Consider the following 14,878-nt stretch of genomic DNA (forward strand, 5'->3'; position numbering starts at 1 on the left):
GTCCAGGCAATGGTGACTCGCTGTAAGAGGACACCAAAGGGGGTAAATCTTTCAGGGCACCATTAGCCTGCTCTTTCCCCCTTGATGCAGTCATGAATTCTGAACGGCCAAACTTACAGTTGGCAGCCTCAAGCTATCCCAACTGCCACCAGGGCTCTTTAGGCCAACTTGTAGGACCAGTGAAATCAAGGCCCTGGAATCTACATAAAGTAAGACAAATTGGATGCAATCAATCAACAATCTGTGCAGAACAGTAGAAATAAAATGGACTATCCCTGTTTCACTATAGACTGTCAAGGCACTCCTTAAAAGTCCTAATACATGTAAATTATTTATTCACTCTTGTTACTGGTGTATGTTACTGAGTAGATTGCAACTCATAATGACCATACTGGTAGATGAGGGAAGGGTTTCCAAGACTGTACTTGTCTTGGTTGCAAAGGACCACATGTTTCCTCTGCGGAGACATGATTGTTTCCAATGGCTGTCCTGCGAAAAACAGCCAAGCTCTTTCAACCATGGTGCAACCAGGCTCCTTTACTCATTAAATAGAATAACATGGGTATTATTAGGTAATAAAATACACGGTCATGCTTGGCAGAGGAACTGTATAGCAAAGTTTCAATGATAGCCATTAATATGGTAATAGCACTTTGAATTGTGAATAATAGCAAATCATTCTCTTTTACTTTTCAGATGGTGTTAATTTAGTCACACTGGAATGTAGTCGTACTTACAATTCTAAATTCAGACCTAAATAGTTAAGCAGTCACATTGTGTTTGAATATGCCATCTCTAAACCTCCACCTAAGGTGTGCCTCTTGTCCCAAAGTTCTCCAAGTAACCCACCATTTACTGTCTGCTGTCAAGTGTGAATACACTTTCTACTAGCCTACAAGAAGAAAGCCTCCTCCAAATACTCCTAGCTGTTGCTTTGCTGCTTTGTTTGGACGAAGAAAGCAAATACCGTGTAAAAGAATGGATGGGTGGCAGGTTGGATCAAGGGAGTCAATCCATAGCAAGTTTTGCACAAAATGGTTTGGGAGCGTCATGTGTAGACTGAAGCCAAGAGAGGGACTCAAATTGTATTCACTATGCTTGTTACCTTCTCTGCTCCTTCTATTTTCTGATGGCTCTGCTTTACTCTGGTCATCGACAGGATCATCCCGAGTTACAAACTTGGCTCCACTTTTGTTCTTTACTTTTCGTGCTAAGGTTATCCTTCCACAATTTGCAGATGTTGAATGACTTGTGGTCTGTGCTGGTGGTTTCGATGGAGGCTCATCATCAATGTTAGATTTCATAGAAAGTTTTTGGCTCACACAGGCAGAATGCAAATCTGAAAACTCTGAAAACCAAACATTCACTTATGAGAGGTAAATAATAACATAAATTTGAACAGCTTAGATAAATACACAAATTCTTGTTTCAGTGAAGCAGTCACAAGTCTTCCTCTCCCTTACAGTCAGTCAGTCCTCCATGACAGCTCCCTGCACTTGGCATGTGGTCTGCTTGCTCTACTGAGGCCCTGTATTTGCGCTAGATCAGAACAGACTTAACAGCAACCAACAACACAGGTGCTTTTGATCTATTTAAGCTTAGTAGAAGTTGTCTTTCCTTTTGTCTATACATTATTTTGTTTGATGTCCCTGGGTTCACACAGAACTTTCAATTATTTAGTTTACATTCCATGAAACTTTTCTATTAATGCTGCAAAGATTCACACTCTTTCTTCTTAGGAACAAAATTTATGCGTACATATTTAAGGTTGAGTATGCATGAAAGTATATCGTGTATGCTCTAGGACATGACTTTTTAAAGCCATCAATCAACATGCTATTTTAATGAAAATATTTTATTATATTTATAAGACTTTTCTTAAATACACAATCTTCAAATTCATTTCTTAAGCTTTGGATTAGCATCATGAATATGTATGAGGTACCATTTAAATATAGGGGAAGTACAAGTTGACACTAGAGATAAAGAATAATATTGTGCTCAGGAATAAGCCATTAATATAGAGAACGTTTTTTTCATTTATTGAAAATTTTATAAGTGAAAGAAAAACAACAACAACAAAACAAGAATTGTAACAGTAAAGCTTTAAAGGATAGTTCCAAGTGGACAATATTCATTTTACCCCAAAGGAGGCTGTCTAGGTTTTAAAACCCAAATCTATTCTCTTCCAGGGCACTGCACTGATAGAAACCCGTGTGTCACAGCAGAACTTGCTCCGGGGGTTAAAGGCTGCAACATGACCGAAGTCCATCAGCAGGCCCTCTATGGCATCATATGGACAGGAGCCACCAACCTCTCAGTTAGGGAGCAAAAATGGTTGTGCCACCCTTGGAACAACGAGAAAGGATGTACATCTTAGAGGGTAACCTGGTGGTTCTAAAGTATGAGCTGAGAAACTCGGGATTCCCAAGATGTGCATCAGTAAGCCCAAGGGAGACACACGATTCTCATACCAATCCAAAATGTCATTAGACATTTTTACTTTGTCTCTTATAAGTACACCAGGAAGGTTTTCAGCCACCATGTGATGTTTGATGGTGTCATACTCTAGGAATCAATGACATTTCTGAGTAGGTTCGCTTGCATTTAAACTTTCTCAGCTCCAGTACTACCATAGCAGTAGGGACAACTGGCTTCAACAAAAGTTTCTCGATAAGTCTAAATAATAGTGAAGAGCATAAAGGATATTCTAAGGCTGATCCTACGGCTGAAGAGTAGAATGAATTCTTTCATAGTTTGTGTCTCTCAAAGAGCGACTAAGAAAGATGAACAAGTTTCCCCGCATTTTCAATCCATGTACAATACAGCACACAGGTCTGCTGAGGTAGACATGTGGTTGACTTCTGATCATCACCATGAGAATATTGAAATGAAATCAAGTTAAAACACACACAAACAAGTAAGGCTTTGCTCCTGGAGAAGATCAAAGTCCAGTGAACATTTGAAAGCATCAAGAAAAATTCTCAGCGTTCCATTGTTAACATCTGTGCATTTATAAGACATTAGGATACTCCAAACTAAGCAATTTAGGGGTACAAGTCGACAAATGGAAAAATGAGTTCAATCTTACTATGGTAAAATCTTTTCTCAAACTTCTAGATCTTTTTTCAAACAAGAATAACAACATTGATATGTGCATGGCTTATGTCAACTTTTCAACTGCATTTGCAAAAGTGACATAAATCAGAAACCAGGATCCTGTGAACATGTCAAAGAGCTTCATATCCGTGTTCGTAAGTGAAATGTGTATTGTGCACTGCACCTGACCGGGATGTGTCCACATCCTGGAGTACTAAGTCATTAGCAGGAGTCTGAATGGGAATGAAAACAAGAGGAGTAACAGTTAAGGCACATTTCATACAATCTGTGGTTACTAATTAAAGGAAAAACTCATAAGTTTTATTTTAAAGTTATTACCTTCAAATGTAGTTTATTCACAGGAGAATCTACAGGGCAAATTGGACACAATCAATTGCATGCAATATGACAAAAAATAATCACACACATTTATGAGGAATGATTATCAAGCAGGATTCTCATCCTCCTGTACAGCGTACATGCTTTATATTGGTTGCTTGTTGCTTTGCTTCCAAAGGCAACATGAAAGAAATATGAATCCATCTTAAAATACTGAACTATATGAATATAGGATTAACAAAGAATGCAATGAAGCTTTCAAACGTGAGATGATTATTCTAATCACTGCAACTGAAATTAAAGTGTCCATTAGTAATGTTGACATACTGATTGAGTGGAGGAAACTGGATCTTTCATCAAAGGAACAAATCACGACCCTGATAAAAATTAATCAAAGCTCATAGCCGTATGTAGAAATGTAGCTCCAATTATGATGCAACAAAATCATTTGTATCATAATCCTACAAATATTTATCACCTTCTTCAATTTGTCCTGTAATTTAATAAGTACCCAGTTGTGTTGACAGCTGCCTTGAATGTATATTTCAGTTCTCATCCAAGTCATAACACATTCTAAATTGATTTCTTGGAGAGCTACTTATAGAATAAGACTTCATAAAAATATTCATTATTTACCACAATACAGGAGGGATACATTTCTTCTATCCTATCATTTAGCCATCATAGTTTTATGATCCACTCATGACAGAAACTTTTTCAAATGCAGGGAAGGAATAATGGACAATACAGTTTCAATGTGAAATATGTTGTTAAAGAGGGGGTAGGGTTAATTACAGAATATTGAGGATTTAAATAAACTTGATGTTTAAAAACCAGTCTAAAAAAAAGCCAGTCTAGTCTGTACTGACAATAGAAATTTTAGTATTCAAGAAAACATTTCAATTATTTTTCCAAATTACCCACGATTAGTTCCTCAATTATTTGGGGATGTTACCTCCCTCTACTATCTAAAATGATTTCCATGTAAAATCTAGATAAAACAATGCCTTTCCTCAATAAGTCAGATTTAAACCATTATCCCAAGATCCTTCTTCCAGACAGTTCCTGGGACATCTAACACCCATGCTAATCAGAGTAGGGATCTGAGGACCAGCAACTTTGGCATCACCTGGTAGCTTGTTCGAAATAAAGAAGTCCAGGCTTCGTGAGTCAGAGTCTGAGTATGATTGTATTATGTCAGCTTCCACATTCCTTCAGCTCAACTCTTCCTTCTGGAATCTAACCTTGAGCCTCCTCCCTATTGCATCTCGTGAACTAATTGTGTATTAAAAGTCATAATGTTTATTAATGATACATGAATCAGACTTTACATCCTGCCTTTCACTCAAACAAGACACTGCTTTTTATTTTTCCCAGTGCCCTTCTTCAGGCATATGTGATGCTGTCCTATGAAACAGAAACTTTTAAAATATATATATATCCCTGACCACACACACTTTGACTCGTCCACTGTAGATGAAACAGCTCTGTATGATCTGGACAGGAACCCTGGGGGCGTGCTGGTTATGACTTGGACAGCTATGTGCAAAGTGGGCAGTTCAAATCCACCAACTTCTCCACAGGAGACGGATGGGGCTTTTCTACTCCAGTATAGACTTAGTCTCTGAGATTCACAGGGGCCAGTCATTTCTACAGCATGATATAGGGTCCTTATGAGCTAACATCTACTCAATGGCAGTGAGATTGGAGTATTTGGGGGCACGTTTAAAGGCTTCATTCCTTCATGAATTCCCTATGTGGGAGCTAGTCAGTGGAAAACTATACCTCAAGTTGTCGACACTTAGAATTGAAATCTCCTTCCATATTCTTCACCTCTTTTCTAATATCCCATGCTTCCTTCTTCTAAAGAAGTATTTGTTATTATCACCTGCTTCTGAGTGCCCCTGGTTTCTTTTCCCATTGTTTACTCATCGTACTCTGTCCTTTCCATTCTTTTCCTCCTCCTCTTTACACCTTTGTTCTTCCTTAACTTACTGACTTTCCATAATTTGGAATTGAAAGTAATAATTTTGTTTCTCTGGTGACGCTTTTCAATTAATCTGTTACTGACACCTTCTCTAAACATCTATCAGGTATCTCCATCATACTTCTTTTTCTCCATTGTACATTTTCTTTCGGCTATCAGAATTTATCAGTACTCATGTCTAAAAAAATATCTCAAATGTTTTTTGATACAGCTTTACCTGGTCTTTCTGATATATCTGGGGCTGCAACTAAATCATCAGCATTCTTCTGTGGAGACCTCTTGAGTACACTCTGTTAACATTAATGCCAATAATCAGTTTTACAAGATTACTTATCCTTTGCTGACAGCACCTATTTTAAAAGTAGTTATACTTAAAACTTAGGGAAGCATGAATTGAAAAGCTAAACATTTCAATGATGCATCTCATCTTTGTTTTCCAAATCATGTCTACATTTTATCTTTATTTAGGCATTAATTCTGTAAGCTGAGGATGAAAGTTCAGGGGAAATGTATTTATATAAAAATACTGATTTATGGTAACTCTTTCTATAAACAAGCATCTTCAAGCAGCTAATTGTAGTCTGAATTTCCCCCTTTAAAAAAAGAGCACTTAGGAAAAGTAGGTATCTAAACAAATGCTGTAATAAATATACTTGCTTGATATGGATTTCACTGAAGACAAAGTACTTATACATGACAGTATTTTTAAAAAGTAAAATGCCTGACAAGACGCCATAGGGCACAGTATTGTCATGCTGACCATAAACAGGAGATCTTCCATGTTCCTTGATGTAGGCAAATATGGGCTTTAGGAATGTAATTTTTTACCATAAAATAAAATGATCTTCAGTAAGAATTTTTACCCTTTAGGTTATATTTAAATACTACCAAGCAAGTACTCTAGTACAATGCATTTTTTTCAACTTAAGGAGCATATGGGGGGAAAAGCACTGTAAGTTTTCATAAAAGGAGAATAATTTGGAAAATAAGCACTGAAAATGTGTCAGACACTGCTTATGCACATCTTCCTTTCTCCACAAAGTGGGAAGAATGATGATGAGGGTGACACGCATACTTCCCACTTCGGAATCTCCCTAAATGTGAAGAGTAACATGGTGAACAAGGTAGGCAGGATCCGTTGTTCTCATAGGCAGAACCCTCACCGGACGCACTCCTTCCCACCCTAGACATTAGGGAGCTTCAATGTTACACTCTACCTGCCTAAAACCCACCCCCACTGCCATCCCCAGCCACCCCAGAATAATGACTCTCGCAATATTCTGTAACCTCACAGTCTTTGTTTCCTTTGTATGAAGACTTAAAATGACCTGCAAATGTTTGTTGGATTGTTTTTCTGTTCCACCTACTGAAGCATAAGCTCTTGCCTGAATATTCAGTATCTCCCTGCCATGCACATAGTTGATTTTTAATAACAGATATGTATTTCCAGTTCAAACATTTAAAATCTCATCGGCAAAGTTTCAAGTGACAAGTCACCGCACCAAATTTTGTTTTCTCTTTCTTATTCTACGTACAGAATTCACATGCCTATGAGGCAATTGAAAATACCATGGCTGGCCGCTGGCTTCTTATTCCTCAAGGTCCCATCCTCATTGTTCAATATGCTAAAGACCTGGAACTGCTAGAAGATGGACCTAAGGCGATGCGTCTTTGCATCTCTTGACTGCTGCTTCCATGAGCATTGACTGTGGATCCAAGCAACACAATATCCTTGACCACACTTCAACCTCTCCTCCGTTTCTCATGTTGGCTATTTGTCGAGGTGTGATGATTTCCGTTTTCCCCTCCTGACCTCACCCTGGTTACAACCCCCTCTCACCAAGCCCCCTCATTCCTTCTTCATTTCTCCTTGCTTTCTGACCCCGGGGACCCTCCTGTGGAAGTCAGATAGCTTGGCCTTGTGCGGGATCTCTATCTCTCTACCTGCTCTCCTCGTCAACTGTCCTTCCCCCCGCTCCCTGTAAGATTTCAGTTCTTATCAGAGGAAGGTTTCCACAACTGCCAGGAAGCCTGGGAGCAAGTCTATGTGTCTCCCTCTCCCCTATATGGTGAACTACTTGTACATGGGGCACACCTCTGCCTGACCGCCCCTGCTTTAAATCCCCTCTCACCTCCAACCACCAGTCTCCCTGTTCTCTACTCCTGGGAAACTATGCATGGAAATAGGGTCCTGTGGTGTGGTGAGGAACTGCCATATGTCTCCCCTCTGATGGAGGCAACCGTGTCTGTCCTTAGAGGAACATAATCCCTCCACTAACGATAAGCTCCCTGAGAGCCGGAAAGCTGAATAAGCCCAAACAGGGACCCTTTCTTATAGACACAATAATATCAGTCAGCTTCCCTCTCCCTATAGGATATGGTGCTTATTTTATGTATTTTCCAATACATAAAAATATGTATTTATTATGATGGAAGACCTGTAACTGACACTGTCTGTGATTGTGCCTGGCAATATGCACCTAATCAGTCCCACTGGTCTGAGTGCGACCAGTACACTCTCTAGAGACCCAGGTCTTGTGCCATAGAACACCAGGACAATGAATTCTGGATTTTCAAAGTACACAATATGCTCCAAAAGCCACACCAGCAGGGTCTATATAAAAGCCCCACTAGATGTACTAGCCTTGACCTCAAATATACCTATAGACTGAGGCCTTAAGACTGAAATCACATGGTGTGTGAGGACATAGAAAATGGCTATACCAAGAGTATTGAATTGTCAGTAGGTAGACACTCATTTACTTACATCTTCAAAGCTGTATTAAGATGTGTACAGATTCCTTTCTATGGAGATGGCACCGAAGGCAAACAAGGAAGTCCTTTACTCTCCCCAAAAGAAAGCCAAAGCAAAGGCTTTAAAGCCCAAGACAGCTGTGCTGTAAGGCATCCACTGCCACACACACACACAAAAACAAGAATATCCAGAAGTCCCCCAATTTCAGGGCCCCAAGTCTCTGAGACTAAGAAGGCAGCCCAAATACCCTGGGGAGAGTGCCTCCAACAGAAACAAGCTGGACCACATGCCTTCCTCATGTTCCCCTTCACCAAGGATTCTTCCATGAAGAAGATCAAAGATAACATCACACTTGGGTTCATTGTGGATGTCAAAGGCAAAAAGCACCAGATCAAACAGACTGTGAAGAAGATCTATCACATTGACATAGCCAAGGTCAACACCTTGATCTGGCTTGATGGTGACACGAAGGCATATGTTCAACTGGCTCCTGACAATGATGCCTTTCCATGTTGCCCACAAAATCAGAATCATCTAAATGGAGCCCAGCTGGCTAATGCAAAATACTAACTTTTCAATACATAAAAAAGATGAAAGATCTGTGACTGACACGGTCAGTGAATATTATTGTAACTTTGTCCTGACCCCCAATTCCCATTGTTTACAAAGAGTCCTCAGTCCCAGAACGTTACCTTATATAAGTGAATAATCCAGGTACTGTAATAGTCGTTAGCCTACACTTGTTCAAACTCCTTCTCTCAGTACTCTTTTAATCATTAGTACCATGGCCTAATAAAAGATAGGCCCAAAACTCTAATGACTATAGATGCCAAGATCTCCAGTGCAATACTAGTCAACAGAATTACCCAAAAAAAACAACCAAAAAACTTAGGCAACAAGATCAAGTGAAATTGCTACTGAATGTTCAAGGATGAGTTAATAGTAGGAAAAACAATCAATTCAAGTGATCACATAAGCAAAATAAAGAAGAAGAGCCAAATGGTTATATCAATCTAGGCAGAAAAGGCATTTGGGAAAATACGGCATCTCTTCCCAATTACAGCACTCAACAAAATAAGTGTAGAAGGGAAGTCCCTCAACCTAATAAACACCTTATATGCAAAAGTGGTCGCTTGCAATTCACTGAATAGAGAGACATTGAAATGGCTTCTTTTTTCTTTGAACTAGTACTAGACAAGGTAGCCCTTTATCAAGAAGCTTATTTAATACAGTTTTGGGTATTTCCGTGAGATTCAAAAACATAAAAAAGAGGAATGTGTCCTCATTGCATAGAAGAAATAAGAATGGCTTGTCTGCAGATGACATGTAATGCTATATATAGAACATACCAAAGATTTGAACAAACCATTGCTTAAACTAATTGAAAATTTGGCAGCATAGCAGGCATTGAGATCAACGTGCAGAAATCACTCAGTCTTCTATTTTAAGGATGATATTTCAAAAAATGATATTCAAAGAGCATTGTCATTTACAATAACTACACAAAAATATTTTTAGGAGTAAATACTAGAGAAACAATAGGTGTATACAAATGAAATTCCAAATTACTCTTTAAGAAATGAAAAAAAGAATTTACCCCAATGGAATATGTTACCATGACCCAAGATATGCACATCAAATATAGCAAAAATGTTATTATTTCAAAAATTACTTTACAAATCCAAATCAATTCTGATCCTAACTCCACCATAATTTTTCAGAGAAATTGGAAAACAAATTGCCAACATCTATGGAAAGGAAAGAAACCCAGAATAACTAAAACACATTAAAACATTAAAACAAAGTCTGAGGCCTCTCTCTCTCAGACTTGAAAACCTATGTAGCCATAACAATCACAACAGTAATCACAACTCGTTCAATGACAGATATGAAGAACGATGGATTAGAATTGAAAACCCAGATATAAACCAGTTAACTAAAGGCATCTAAATTTTAATCAAGAAATAAAACACACTAAATGGGCTCAAGACAGTCTTTTCAACAAATGGTGAGGCAAAAACTGGATTTTCACCTGCAAAACAATGAAACAAGACTCCTATGTCACACCATGCACAAAGATAACCTCAAGAGGGACCAAAGACCTAAATATAAATTACACAATTATGAATAGCATCAATGAAAACAAGGAACAAATTTTGTGACTCTGATACTAGTCATAAAGACACAACCAAACAAAATTTAAAATATCTACACTCACTATAGAAGACACAACAAAGAACTGGAACCTACTCAAAAGACCCCATTCAAGCACAACAAAGACTTCATCAAAAGGGTCACTGAGACCACACAGACTGGGAAAAACGTTAAGTTATAATAGCTCATATGAAGGATTAATGTCCAAAATCTGTAGAGGACCCCAACCTATATTGGGTCCTAAAGTTTTCCCTGTTTTCACTGATGCTCTTAACAAGAAAAATACAAATAAAACACTTAAAAAGCGAGCACAAACACAAATAGACAACGTCCCAAGGATAAATACCGGCCCCCCACAAATGTATGAAGAAATCTTCATGATCAATTGCAACCAGAAAAATACACATTCAAACAAGAATGAGGTATCACTTCACAATGACACTTTTTGCAAAATTCAATGAGACACAAAATAAGAAATGCCCCAATAGCGGGGATGATAAGAATGCTTTTACGATGCTGGTGAGAATGTAGAATTGTACAGCGGCACTTCTTAAAACAAACACACATCGAAGAACCTCATTATCCAGCAGTCTGTCTCCTGGGAATATAACCAAAAGAAATAACACAAACTGACATATGTACAGATATGTTTATTGCAGCAGTTTTTGCAATAGCGAAACCATGGAAACAGCCCCAAACCCCAAACTCTAGAGGCATGTATCAGCGAGCTATGGAACATTCACACTACAGAATTTTATGCATTGGAAAAAGACAATGACAACTCTCTTAAACACTGTAAGACATGGAGAAAACTGGAGAACATTTTGCTTAGCAAAGTGCATCTTACAAAGATACTTATGTCATCCTTGCTATAAGGAAAAGCAAGAAGCAATGTGGTTTACACAAGATCATGACGCCCAGGGATTGGGGTAGGAACAGGGAGAGGGGAGGGATGAGGTGGGGACAACAATGACAGCAACAATACAAGGGAGTGTTTATCAAGATAAAAATTAAAATGGCTTTATAAAAATAAAAACATCCTCCACACTCCTTTCCCCTGAAATCTAAATATTAGTCTAAGTGGCTAAGAAACAGAGAAAAGTAAAATGGTCTTGAAGGATTTAGTGGCATACAAGTTCACTGCAAACATAAATCAAAGAAACATATCCTCTTTAACCTATTAACATCCCCGTACACTTATAGTAAAATTACAAAAAAGTCTACAGAGATAGTACCTCAGAAATCCAACAGGTTTTTCTTGGATGCCCTTCTTGTGATCTTAATCTTGACCTCACATCTGTAAAACGTAGTAACAGAGGCATGAATAAGAACATATACCACTGCGCATCGGAAACGGAAATACAAGTCTATCTCCACTCAGGAAAGTGTCAATCAAGTACAAGGGTTGAAGCGTTGTAGGACAAAGTTGCTGGAAGCAGTAATTCAGAGACTTAGGAAAAGAACTAGCTAATGAATACTATTTAAATGGCATAGATATGTCTGAATCCACTGATTCTCACTGGAGTACATATTAGTAGCATTTAAGCCGACAACAATCTTCAGGCAGGCACTAATTTATGGCTTGTATTACCTTCCTGTTTTTCATCCACAGCAGTCACTGGGTGTCTTCTTTGCACTGTTGCAGGAACCTTCGAAACAGTAAGTCTGCCTTTGTCTTCTTTTGGTTCTAGCTGTGTTTCTTCTTCCTAGAATGGAAAGAAAGAAAGTCAATTTTGCAAGCAATATATTCACTCCCTCCCTCAAGCAATCCATCAAGCAGCCACAAGCTGTACCATATACATTCGACACTTTTAACCTTTGGCTCTCTCTCTTAGTGAGGGAAGCCAAAGCCTCGGCCCTGGTGAGGACTGGGACTCATAGCAAGTCTTATAGGACTGAGAAGAACTGTTCTCGGGGTTTCTGAGCATGTAAGTCTTCATAGGGGTAGAGTGCCTCATCTTTCTCCTGAGGATTGGATAGTGGGATGGATCCACCAATTCTTTGGGTAGCAATCCAATATTTAATGCATTGAGCCATTACTCACTCATTAACTCACTCACTCACTCACTCACTCACTCACTCACTCACTCACTCACTCACTCACTGCTCTGGAGTCAACTCTGACTCAGAGTGACTCCCTGTGGGTTTCTGAGAATGTCACTGTAACTGGGAGCTGCAACTTATTGTGGACTGCAGACCATGCAGATCACAACCCAGAGCACAACCAACAGGCGTCCATCATGGAACCATCAGAGCTTCTAAATAAGGGACAATTCCAAGACCAAACTCTGCCAGCGAGTCAATACTATGGGACAGGGAAGAATTGCTCCTTTGCGTTGCAGAGACTGTAACTCTACTGGAGTAGTGAGCCCAGTCTTTCTCCTGAGTAGGAGTAAAGATACATCAAATAGTAATAATAGCTAGAAAAGTATTTACCTAAATCTTTCTCCTAAGTTCCCTGGTGACTCGGGTTTGATATGTCCTAATCTGAACACATTTCCTCATTTTTCTAATTTATGTTTAGTACAATGTAATTCCTCTGCTAAAAAATTATCAGGGCCTATATGAATGCAAATGAGGGGCTTTAGAGAGATCCAAAGCACATCTGTAGACAATTGGATATCCCCCCTCCCATTACACACACACACACACACACACACACACGCGCGCGCGCGCGCACACACACACACACGACGGGTTATAAGGAAGGGATGATTCAACCAAGGTGCACTTTAGCACCAACAAAACACATCATTCCTCTAGTTCCTGAATGTTTCCTCCCTCAACCCATCCATCCTACTAACATGACCCAGTTCTACCTTTTAAATCTGGCTAGACCAGAGAACACTCATTGATAGAGCTAAGAGCGCTCCACACATGGGATTCGAGGAAGATAAAGCCCTCAGGAACAGTAGTGGGAGAAGCAATATCATGAGGGGAGGGGAATAGTCAGGGTGGGGGAAAGGGAGAAAGAGGGGAACAATCACAAGGTTGGATATATAGCTCCCCATAATGTGGGCGGATGAATAACAGAAACGTGGGTGGAGGGAGACAAGGTACAGTTGTAAGATACACAATAATAATAACAATATATAATTGATCAAAGATTCAAAAGGTTGGGATGGTTGGTGGAGGAGGGGAAAATGAGGAGCTTATATCAAGGTCTCAAGTAGAAAATATTTTGGAAATGATGATGACAACTTATATACAAATATTCTTGATACAATCAATTTATGGAATGTTACAAGTGTTGTAAGAGCTCCCAATAAAATGATTTAAAATATTATCAGGGAAACTTCCTGTAACAGGAAGTTGAAAGTTTACCCCTAATAAATGTGTGCCAATTTCACCACATTTCCTCTCTCTCCACTTCTCTTGCCATGCTATTCTTTCATGCCTCAACCCTTTGCTCAGGCTAGGATGTCCTTTACACATACTTTGTTCATCTTTCCCGACCAGCCACATGATGATAGCATTTATTAGATGTCACAAGGAGAACTTTTGATTCCTGCATGCCCTTACTGTAATATCATTCACTAATTGGACAAATTACAGTTAAAGTAGCTGTTCTCTGTCAACCTTACTATTGATTTTGTAAGATTGGACAGATTCTACTCATCTCTGTCATCTTGTTTCTTATTGAATTAATTCATCCTGTTTCTTCTACAATTCATTCAATTATTCAATCCCTTTTTCATTTTTCCTCACTCTCTTCATCTTAATCTTCTTAAATGAAAATTCCACTTGAAATTCTAGTCCTATTAAAATGCGTCTTTATATCTTTGCCCGGTTGGTGTTGCTATCTAATTGTTTTCCTCCCATCATGGCATACCAAAAATTGTTCAGCACCACCAACTTTGTCTAAATCTCAATCTTATATAGTTCCCTAGATAATTTTGCTAGTCTTTGCCCTCGTTTCATTTGATTGTATTCAGGCTACCTCTTTTTATCTCCGTCCCTCATCATCCTCATTCTGATGAACAGTGGGATGGAGGGTAAGTGGAAGAGCCTAGGGAAAAGGCAAAACCCAAATAAACAACTGACATTTACTTTGAGTGCATGTGAAGCGGTTAACCTGAGAGCAGGATCAGATGAAAGAATGGCTGAATTAAAAGACCCTTTGACTTTCATTTGTCCCTTTGGAAGGGTTTTAGACACATTTTCACGGTCACTATTAGAACTATTGTTTGTGCGTGATAGGATGCGAATATTTCTTGATTTTAAGTGATCCTTTAGGAAGAGTTTTAGACATGTCTTCATCATCATGGTTATAATGATTGTTCTTGGCAGGATAGAACTCACCTTGACATTAATTGTTCCCTTAAGAGTTTCAGACACTCCTTTATCGTGGCTATCAGAACCATCATTTGTAGGATGATAAGTACCCACTTTGATTGTAATTCCTCCCTTAGGAATGGCTTTAGACCCATGTTCCCCTTCACTACTACAATGACTATCTTCAGTATTCCTCTCTGTTAGTGATATAACATTGGTAGTTTCAACATCTGCAAAATAAATGAATGCATGATGGTGTCTGTATTTTC

The sequence above is a fragment of the Tenrec ecaudatus genome, chromosome 3 (assembly GCF_050624435.1).
Source record: "Tenrec ecaudatus isolate mTenEca1 chromosome 3, mTenEca1.hap1, whole genome shotgun sequence".
NCBI lineage: Eukaryota > Metazoa > Chordata > Mammalia > Afrosoricida > Tenrecidae > Tenrec > Tenrec ecaudatus.